Consider the following 9,468-nt stretch of genomic DNA (forward strand, 5'->3'; position numbering starts at 1 on the left):
ACCTACACGTCTCTCTCTCTTTCTCTCTCTCTCTCTGTCTCTCTCTCCTCTCTCTGTCCCCCTCTCCCCCATCAGCCCTGACTCACACAGCATCCAAACGGGGCACCCTTTTGGCAGGCCAGGCAGAGACCCGCGGCCACAGGCTGCGTGCCCACAGGACCTCCCCGGGACAGAGGGTCCATGGCAGGCAGGCAGCACACAGCCTGTGGTCTCTGTGGGGAGCAACTCGGATTGGACTGAGTTACTGGAATTAAGACTTATTCTATGCATCTGCTCTCCCACAATATGGCGCTGGGAGAGGAGAAAACAGCTTCTATGCAGCTGCCTCTTGCCAACTTGAGTGATGACCTCCAGGAGCTGATCCTGCTCCTGATTGGAGGAGAGCAGCGTACTTGGCGTGTGGGCAGCCGAGTTGGGATTGGCGGAAGAGGACTATAAAGGAGGAGAGAGACAACATGCACCAGGAACATCTAAGGGGAACACCTGTGCAGCCCCCGAGAGAGCCGGCCGGCCGGCCGGCGGTGTGCCGCTCCCCCGCGGAAGTGGGGAATGTGGCAGGGGGAACCGCCCTTCCACGGAGGTGGAAGGGACGGTAGCCAACCCGGGAAGAACCAGCAGCAAACCCGGGGAGGGCCGAGCAGACGAAAGAACAGCGCAGGGTCCTGTGTCGTTCCTCCATGAAGAGGGGGAGCGACAGTCTCGAACTGGCTGCCGGGCTGGAGGGTGCGGGTCGCGCTGAAGCGCCCCACCCTCCCGTGAGGGAACGGGCGCTGAGGACGGAAATCCCTCTGTGCCACGAAGGGTGTCGGGGTGTGCGACTGTGTGCCCCTTGTGTAGGCGTGTGTGTGTGTGTGTGTGTGTGTGTGTGTGAGTGCCCACGCGAGCGTGCGGCGGGGGTGATTCCGTGCGCTGCCGCCCTCCTTCCCGACCTGCTGCCCCACTTGGGCCCCCGTGACCGAGCGGGGACAAGGGTCCCCAGGCCCTCAGCTGTCCTCGCGGCGTGGGAGTGTGTGGAGGCGCGGCGGCCGTGCCGGGGGAGGGCGGGCGACCTGTGCGTCAGCGGTGGGGGGGCTGCTGGCGGCCGGGTAGGAGGGAAGGCCCGGGCCGCGGTGGTGTGGGGCGCCGAACCCCCTGGTGCCGGGACCCGCGAGCCGCGGGGCGCAGCCCTGGGCAGGCGTGGAGGCTGCCGGGCACGGCTGGCGTGTGGCTGGGCGATGGCGGCAGGCAGGGGATCCGGCCTAGAAAGAGAGAGTAGGAGTTCCCTGTGGCCAGCGGCAGCCGGAGGAGGTTGGCTCCCCTTGGCTTGGCGGCAGCGTGCCGACTGGGCGCCCGGTGCTGCAGGTCCTGGGCTGGGCAGGCGGAGGGCTGGAGTTCGGGCACTGGTGCAGGGCTAGGCGGAGGGCGGCTGAGGAGGAGGGGGGGGGAGGAGGAGAAGAGAAGAGAAGAGAAAAGAGGGAGGAGGCGGAGGAGAAGCGGCAGCGGGAGCGGGAGCGGGAGTGGGAATGGGAATGGGAATGGGAATGGGAATGGGAATGGGAGTGAGAGCGGGGAGCGGGCAGGAGGAGGAGGAGGAGGAGGCGGCGGCGGCGGAGGCGGAGGCGGAGGCGGCGGCGGCGGCGGCGGCGGCGGCGGCGGCGGCGGCGGCGGCTGTGCGTGCGCGCACTCAAGGGGGGCCTGGAGGCGGCCTCTGGCGTCTACGGCCATACCACCCTGAACGCGCCCGATCTCGTCTGATCTCGGAAGCTAAGCAGGGTCGGGCCTGGTTAGTACTTGGATGGGAGACCGCCTGGGAATACCGGGTGCTGTAGGCTTTTGCCCCGCGGCACCCTCCCCTTTTGCTCGCCTTTGGCTGGCTGCCTAGCCACGCCCCCATCCGCCAGCCCGCACGCCGGGACCCCTGCGACCCCCAACGCAGCTCCAGCAGGGGGCAGAAGCCCGACCCCTCCACCTGGCAGCCCCAGCCCGCCCGCGCCTCGGGCCTGGGCCTGGGCACGGGCACGGGCACGGGCACGGGCACGGGCACGGGCACGGGCGGGCCGGCCAGCTGTCCCCGGCTGCCGCAGCCCCACCGCCAACCCCGGGGCCCACCCCGGGACACAGGCCACGCCCCGCGCCATCCAGCGCGCCCCCTCCAACCCCAAACCAGCGACTCACCGCCCGCCAGGGCGCTCCCCTGCCGGCCGCCCCAACCCCGCAGCCCGCCGCACCAGCAGCTCCCGGCACCTGCACTCCCACCGCCCCTCCCGGGCTCCTGTCTCCCAGGGAGCCCAATGACTGTGACCACGACCACGACCACGACCACCGCCCGAAGACGACGCCAGGGCGCGGTTGCCCACCACTCAGGGCCCGGTGCCTCGCGCAGCCCAACCCGCGGGCCCTCTGCGCCACCTGGCCGTGCGGCGGCCACGCGCCACAGCCGCGGAAGCCCTCCAGAGCGCAAAGGAGGGACCCCACACCAAGCCTCGCAGGCAATACAGGCACCCTCTCCCTCTGTCTCTGACTTACACCAACACCTACACGTCTCTCTCTCTTTCTCTCTCTCTCTCTGTCTCTCTCTCCTCTCTCTGTCCCCCTCTCCCCCATCAGCCCTGACTCACACAGCATCCAAACGGGGCACCCTTTTGGCAGGCCAGGCAGAGACCCGCGGCCACAGGCTGCGTGCCCACAGGACCTCCCCGGGACAGAGGGTCCGTGGCAGGCAGGCAGCACACAGCCTGTGGTCTCTGTGGGGAGCAACTCGGATTGGACTGAGTTACTGGAATTAAGACTTATTCTATGCATCTGCTCTCCCACAATATGGCGCTGGGAGAGGAGAAAACAGCTTCTATGCAGCTGCCTCTTGCCAACTTGAGTGATGACCTCCAGGAGCTGATCCTGCTCCTGATTGGAGGAGAGCAGCGTACTTGGCGTGTGGGCAGCCGAGTTGGGATTGGCGGAAGAGGACTATAAAGGAGGAGAGAGACAACATGCACCAGGAACATCTAAGGGGAACACCTGTGCAGCCCCCGAGAGAGCCGGCCGGCCGGCCGGCGGTGTGCCGCTCCCCCGCGGAAGTGGGGAATGTGGCAGGGGGAACCGCCCTTCCACGGAGGTGGAAGGGACGGTAGCCAACCCGGGAAGAACCAGCAGCAAACCCGGGGAGGGCCGAGCAGACGAAAGAACAGCGCAGGGTCCTGTGTCGTTCCTCCATGAAGAGGGGGAGCGACAGTCTCGAACTGGCTGCCGGGCTGGAGGGTGCGGGTCGCGCTGAAGCGCCCCACCCTCCCGTGAGGGAACGGGCGCTGAGGACGGAAATCCCTCTGTGCCACGAAGGGTGTCGGGGTGTGCGACTGTGTGCCCCTTGTGTAGGCGTGTGTGTGTGTGTGTGTGTGTGTGTGTGAGTGCCCACGCGAGCGTGCGGCGGGGGTGATTCCGTGCGCTGCCGCCCTCCTTCCCGACCTGCTGCCCCACTTGGGCCCCCGTGACCGAGCGGGGACAAGGGTCCCCAGGCCCTCAGCTGTCCTCGCGGCGTGGGAGTGTGTGGAGGCGCGGCGGCCGTGCCGGGGGAGGGCGGGCGACCTGTGCGTCAGCGGTGGGGGGGCTGCTGGCGGCCGGGTAGGAGGGAAGGCCCGGGCCGCGGTGGTGTGGGGCGCCGAACCCCCTGGTGCCGGGACCCGCGAGCCGCGGGGCGCAGCCCTGGGCAGGCGTGGAGGCTGCCGGGCACGGCTGGCGTGTGGCTGGGCGATGGCGGCAGGCAGGGGATCCGGCCTAGAAAGAGAGAGTAGGAGTTCCCTGTGGCCAGCGGCAGCCGGAGGAGGTTGGCTCCCCTTGGCTTGGCGGCAGCGTGCCGACTGGGCGCCCGGTGCTGCAGGTCCTGGGCTGGGCAGGCGGAGGGCTGGAGTTCGGGCACTGGTGCAGGGCTAGGCGGAGGGCGGCTGAGGAGGAGGGGGGGGGAGGAGGAGAAGAGAAGAGAAGAGAAAAGAGGGAGGAGGCGGAGGAGAAGCGGCAGCGGGAGCGGGAGCGGGAATGGGAATGGGAATGGGAATGGGAGTGAGAGCGGGGAGCGGGCAGGAGGAGGAGGAGGAGGCGGCGGCGGCGGCGGCGGCGGCGGCGGCTGTGCGGGCGCGCACTCAAGAGGGGCCTGGAGGCAGCCTCTGGCGTCTACGGCCATACCACCCTGAACGCGCCCGATCTCGTCTGATCTCGGAAGCTAAGCAGGGTCGGGCCTGGTTAGTACTTGGATGGGAGACCGCCTGGGAATACCGGGTGCTGTAGGCTTTTGCCCCGCGGCACCCTCCCCTTTTGCTCGCCTTTGGCTGGCTGCCTAGCCACGCCCCCATCCGCCAGCCCGCACGCCGGGACCCCTGCGACCCCCAACGCAGCTCCAGCAGGGGGCAGAAGCCCGACCCCTCCACCTGGCAGCCCCAGCCCGCCCGCGCCTCGGGCCTGGGCCTGGGCCTGGGCCTGGGCACGGGCACGGGCACGGGCACGGGCACGGGCGGGCCGGCCAGCTGTCCCCGGCTGCCGCAGCCCCACCGCCAACCCCGGGGCCCACCCCGGGACACAGGCCACGCCCCGCGCCATCCAGCGCGCCCCCTCCAACCCCAAACCAGCGACTCACCGCCCGCCAGGGCGCTCCCCTGCCGGCCGCCCCAACCCCGCAGCCCGCCGCACCAGCAGCTCCCGGCACCTGCACTCCCACCGCCCCTCCCGGGCTCCTGTCTCCCAGGGAGCCCAATGACTGTGACCACGACCACGACCACGACCACCGCCCGAAGACGACGCCAGGGCGCGGTTGCCCACCACTCAGGGCCCGGTGCCTCGCGCAGCCCAACCCGCGGGCCCTCTGCGCCACCTGGCCGTGCGGCGGCCACGCGCCACAGCCGCGGAAGCCCTCCAGAGCGCAAAGGAGGGACCCCACACCAAGCCTCGCAGGCAATACAGGCACCCTCTCCCTCTGTCTCTGACTTACACCAACACCTACACGTCTCTCTCTCTTTCTCTCTCTCTCTCTGTCTCTCTCTCCTCTCTCTGTCCCCCTCTCCCCCATCAGCCCTGACTCACACAGCATCCAAACGGGGCACCCTTTTGGCAGGCCAGGCAGAGACCCGCGGCCACAGGCTGCGTGCCCACAGGACCTCCCCGGGACAGAGGGTCCGTGGCAGGCAGGCAGCACACAGCCTGTGGTCTCTGTGGGGAGCAACTCGGATTGGACTGAGTTACTGGAATTAAGACTTATTCTATGCATCTGCTCTCCCACAATATGGCGCTGGGAGAGGAGAAAACAGCTTCTATGCAGCTGCCTCTTGCCAACTTGAGTGATGACCTCCAGGAGCTGATCCTGCTCCTGATTGGAGGAGAGCAGCGTACTTGGCGTGTGGGCAGCCGAGTTGGGATTGGCGGAAGAGGACTATAAAGGAGGAGAGAGACAACATGCACCAGGAACATCTAAGGGGAACACCTGTGCAGCCCCCGAGAGAGCCGGCCGGCCGGCCGGCGGTGTGCCGCTCCCCCGCGGAAGTGGGGAATGTGGCAGGGGGAACCGCCCTTCCACGGAGGTGGAAGGGACGGTAGCCAACCCGGGAAGAACCAGCAGCAAACCCGGGGAGGGCCGAGCAGACGAAAGAACAGCGCAGGGTCCTGTGTCGTTCCTCCATGAAGAGGGGGAGCGACAGTCTCGAACTGGCTGCCGGGCTGGAGGGTGCGGGTCGCGCTGAAGCGCCCCACCCTCCCGTGAGGGAACGGGCGCTGAGGACGGAAATCCCTCTGTGCCACGAAGGGTGTCGGGGTGTGCGACTGTGTGCCCCTTGTGTAGGCGTGTGTGTGTGTGTGTGTGTGTGTGTGTGAGTGCCCACGCGAGCGTGCGGCGGGGGTGATTCCGTGCGCTGCCGCCCTCCTTCCCGACCTGCTGCCCCACTTGGGCCCCCGTGACCGAGCGGGGACAAGGGTCCCCAGGCCCTCAGCTGTCCTCGCGGCGTGGGAGTGTGTGGAGGCGCGGCGGCCGTGCCGGGGGAGGGCGGGCGACCTGTGCGTCAGCGGTGGGGGGGCTGCTGGCGGCCGGGTAGGAGGGAAGGCCCGGGCCGCGGTGGTGTGGGGCGCCGAACCCCCTGGTGCCGGGACCCGCGAGCCGCGGGGCGCAGCCCTGGGCAGGCGTGGAGGCTGCCGGGCACGGCTGGCGTGTGGCTGGGCGATGGCGGCAGGCAGGGGATCCGGCCTAGAAAGAGAGAGTAGGAGTTCCCTGTGGCCAGCGGCAGCCGGAGGAGGTTGGCTCCCCTTGGCTTGGCGGCAGCGTGCCGACTGGGCGCCCGGTGCTGCAGGTCCTGGGCTGGGCAGGCGGAGGGCTGGAGTTCGGGCACTGGTGCAGGGCTAGGCGGAGGGCGGCTGAGGAGGAGGGGGGGGGAGGAGGAGAAGAGAAGAGAAGAGAAAAGAGGGAGGAGGCGGAGGAGAAGCGGCAGCGGGAGCGGGAGCGGGAATGGGAATGGGAATGGGAATGGGAGTGAGAGCGGGGAGCGGGCAGGAGGAGGAGGAGGAGGCGGCGGCGGCGGCGGCGGCGGCGGCGGCTGTGCGGGCGCGCACTCAAGAGGGGCCTGGAGGCAGCCTCTGGCGTCTACGGCCATACCACCCTGAACGCGCCCGATCTCGTCTGATCTCGGAAGCTAAGCAGGGTCGGGCCTGGTTAGTACTTGGATGGGAGACCGCCTGGGAATACCGGGTGCTGTAGGCTTTTGCCCCGCGGCACCCTCCCCTTTTGCTCGCCTTTGGCTGGCTGCCTAGCCACGCCCCCATCCGCCAGCCCGCACGCCGGGACCCCTGCGACCCCCAACGCAGCTCCAGCAGGGGGCAGAAGCCCGACCCCTCCACCTGGCAGCCCCAGCCCGCCCGCGCCTCGGGCCTGGGCCTGGGCCTGGGCCTGGGCACGGGCACGGGCACGGGCACGGGCACGGGCACGGGCGGGCCGGCCAGCTGTCCCCGGCTGCCGCAGCCCCACCGCCAACCCCGGGGCCCACCCCGGGACACAGGCCACGCCCCGCGCCATCCAGCGCGCCCCCTCCAACCCCAAACCAGCGACTCACCGCCCGCCAGGGCGCTCCCCTGCCGGCCGCCCCAACCCCGCAGCCCGCCGCACCAGCAGCTCCCGGCACCTGCACTCCCACCGCCCCTCCCGGGCTCCTGTCTCCCAGGGAGCCCAATGACTGTGACCACGACCACGACCACGACCACCGCCCGAAGACGACGCCAGGGCGCGGTTGCCCACCACTCAGGGCCCGGTGCCTCGCGCAGCCCAACCCGCGGGCCCTCTGCGCCACCTGGCCGTGCGGCGGCCACGCGCCACAGCCGCGGAAGCCCTCCAGAGCGCAAAGGAGGGACCCCACACCAAGCCTCGCAGGCAATACAGGCACCCTCTCCCTCTGTCTCTGACTTACACCAACACCTACACGTCTCTCTCTCTTTCTCTCTCTCTCTCTGTCTCTCTCTCCTCTCTCTGTCCCCCTCTCCCCCATCAGCCCTGACTCACACAGCATCCAAACGGGGCACCCTTTTGGCAGGCCAGGCAGAGACCCGCGGCCACAGGCTGCGTGCCCACAGGACCTCCCCGGGACAGAGGGTCCGTGGCAGGCAGGCAGCACACAGCCTGTGGTCTCTGTGGGGAGCAACTCGGATTGGACTGAGTTACTGGAATTAAGACTTATTCTATGCATCTGCTCTCCCACAATATGGCGCTGGGAGAGGAGAAAACAGCTTCTATGCAGCTGCCTCTTGCCAACTTGAGTGATGACCTCCAGGAGCTGATCCTGCTCCTGATTGGAGGAGAGCAGCGTACTTGGCGTGTGGGCAGCCGAGTTGGGATTGGCGGAAGAGGACTATAAAGGAGGAGAGAGACAACATGCACCAGGAACATCTAAGGGGAACACCTGTGCAGCCCCCGAGAGAGCCGGCCGGCCGGCCGGCGGTGTGCCGCTCCCCCGCGGAAGTGGGGAATGTGGCAGGGGGAACCGCCCTTCCACGGAGGTGGAAGGGACGGTAGCCAACCCGGGAAGAACCAGCAGCAAACCCGGGGAGGGCCGAGCAGACGAAAGAACAGCGCAGGGTCCTGTGTCGTTCCTCCATGAAGAGGGGGAGCGACAGTCTCGAACTGGCTGCCGGGCTGGAGGGTGCGGGTCGCGCTGAAGCGCCCCACCCTCCCGTGAGGGAACGGGCGCTGAGGACGGAAATCCCTCTGTGCCACGAAGGGTGTCGGGGTGTGCGACTGTGTGCCCCTTGTGTAGGCGTGTGTGTGTGTGTGTGTGTGTGTGTGTGAGTGCCCACGCGAGCGTGCGGCGGGGGTGATTCCGTGCGCTGCCGCCCTCCTTCCCGACCTGCTGCCCCACTTGGGCCCCCGTGACCGAGCGGGGACAAGGGTCCCCAGGCCCTCAGCTGTCCTCGCGGCGTGGGAGTGTGTGGAGGCGCGGCGGCCGTGCCGGGGGAGGGCGGGCGACCTGTGCGTCAGCGGTGGGGGGGCTGCTGGCGGCCGGGTAGGAGGGAAGGCCCGGGCCGCGGTGGTGTGGGGCGCCGAACCCCCTGGTGCCGGGACCCGCGAGCCGCGGGGCGCAGCCCTGGGCAGGCGTGGAGGCTGCCGGGCACGGCTGGCGTGTGGCTGGGCGATGGCGGCAGGCAGGGGATCCGGCCTAGAAAGAGAGAGTAGGAGTTCCCTGTGGCCAGCGGCAGCCGGAGGAGGTTGGCTCCCCTTGGCTTGGCGGCAGCGTGCCGACTGGGCGCCCGGTGCTGCAGGTCCTGGGCTGGGCAGGCGGAGGGCTGGAGTTCGGGCACTGGTGCAGGGCTAGGCGGAGGGCGGCTGAGGAGGAGGGGGGGGGAGGAGGAGAAGAGAAGAGAAGAGAAAAGAGGGAGGAGGCGGAGGAGAAGCGGCAGCGGGAGCGGGAGCGGGAGTGGGAATGGGAATGGGAATGGGAATGGGAATGGGAGTGAGAGCGGGGAGCGGGCAGGAGGAGGAGGAGGAGGAGGCGGCGGCGGCGGAGGCGGCGGCGGCGGCGGCGGCGGCGGCGGCGGCGGCGGCGGCGGCGGCTGTGCGTGCGCGCACTCAAGGGGGGCCTGGAGGCAGCCTCTGGCGTCTACGGCCATACCACCCTGAACGCGCCCGATCTCGTCTGATCTCGGAAGCTAAGCAGGGTCGGGCCTGGTTAGTACTTGGATGGGAGACCGCCTGGGAATACCGGGTGCTGTAGGCTTTTGCCCCGCGGCACCCTCCCCTTTTGCTCGCCTTTGGCTGGCTGCCTAGCCACGCCCCCATCCGCCAGCCCGCACGCCGGGACCCCTGCGACCCCCAACGCAGCTCCAGCAGGGGGCAGAAGCCCGACCCCTCCACCTGGCAGCCCCAGCCCGCCCGCGCCTCGGGCCTGGGCCTGGGCACGGGCACGGGCACGGGCACGGGCACGGGCGGGCCGGCCAGCTGTCCCCGGCTGCCGCAGCCCCACCGCCAACCCCGGGGCCCAC

The 9,468-nt window shown here is 69.5% G+C and overlaps 4 non-coding genes across 4 annotated transcripts; all 4 read left to right on the forward strand.

The window, feature by feature from the left end:
* Window positions 1-1,692: 1,692 nt before the first annotated feature.
* LOC138848155 (5S ribosomal RNA) lies at window positions 1,693-1,811 on the forward strand. Its single transcript, XR_011385967.1, has one exon. It is a non-coding gene; the product is annotated as a 5S ribosomal RNA (ribosomal RNA).
* Window positions 1,812-4,138: 2,327 nt separating this feature from the next.
* LOC138848156 (5S ribosomal RNA) lies at window positions 4,139-4,257 on the forward strand. Its single transcript, XR_011385968.1, has one exon. It is a non-coding gene; the product is annotated as a 5S ribosomal RNA (ribosomal RNA).
* A 2,327-nt stretch (window positions 4,258-6,584) lies between these two features.
* Window positions 6,585-6,703, forward strand: LOC138848157 (5S ribosomal RNA). The gene has a single exon (XR_011385969.1). It is a non-coding gene; the product is annotated as a 5S ribosomal RNA (ribosomal RNA).
* Window positions 6,704-9,084: 2,381 nt separating this feature from the next.
* LOC138848158 (5S ribosomal RNA) lies at window positions 9,085-9,203 on the forward strand. Its single transcript, XR_011385970.1, has one exon. It is a non-coding gene; the product is annotated as a 5S ribosomal RNA (ribosomal RNA).
* Window positions 9,204-9,468: the final 265 nt, after the last annotated feature.

This window comes from Oryctolagus cuniculus, unplaced genomic scaffold, assembly GCF_964237555.1.
Source record: "Oryctolagus cuniculus unplaced genomic scaffold, mOryCun1.1 SCAFFOLD_167, whole genome shotgun sequence".
Classification (NCBI taxonomy): Eukaryota; Metazoa; Chordata; class Mammalia; order Lagomorpha; family Leporidae; genus Oryctolagus; species Oryctolagus cuniculus.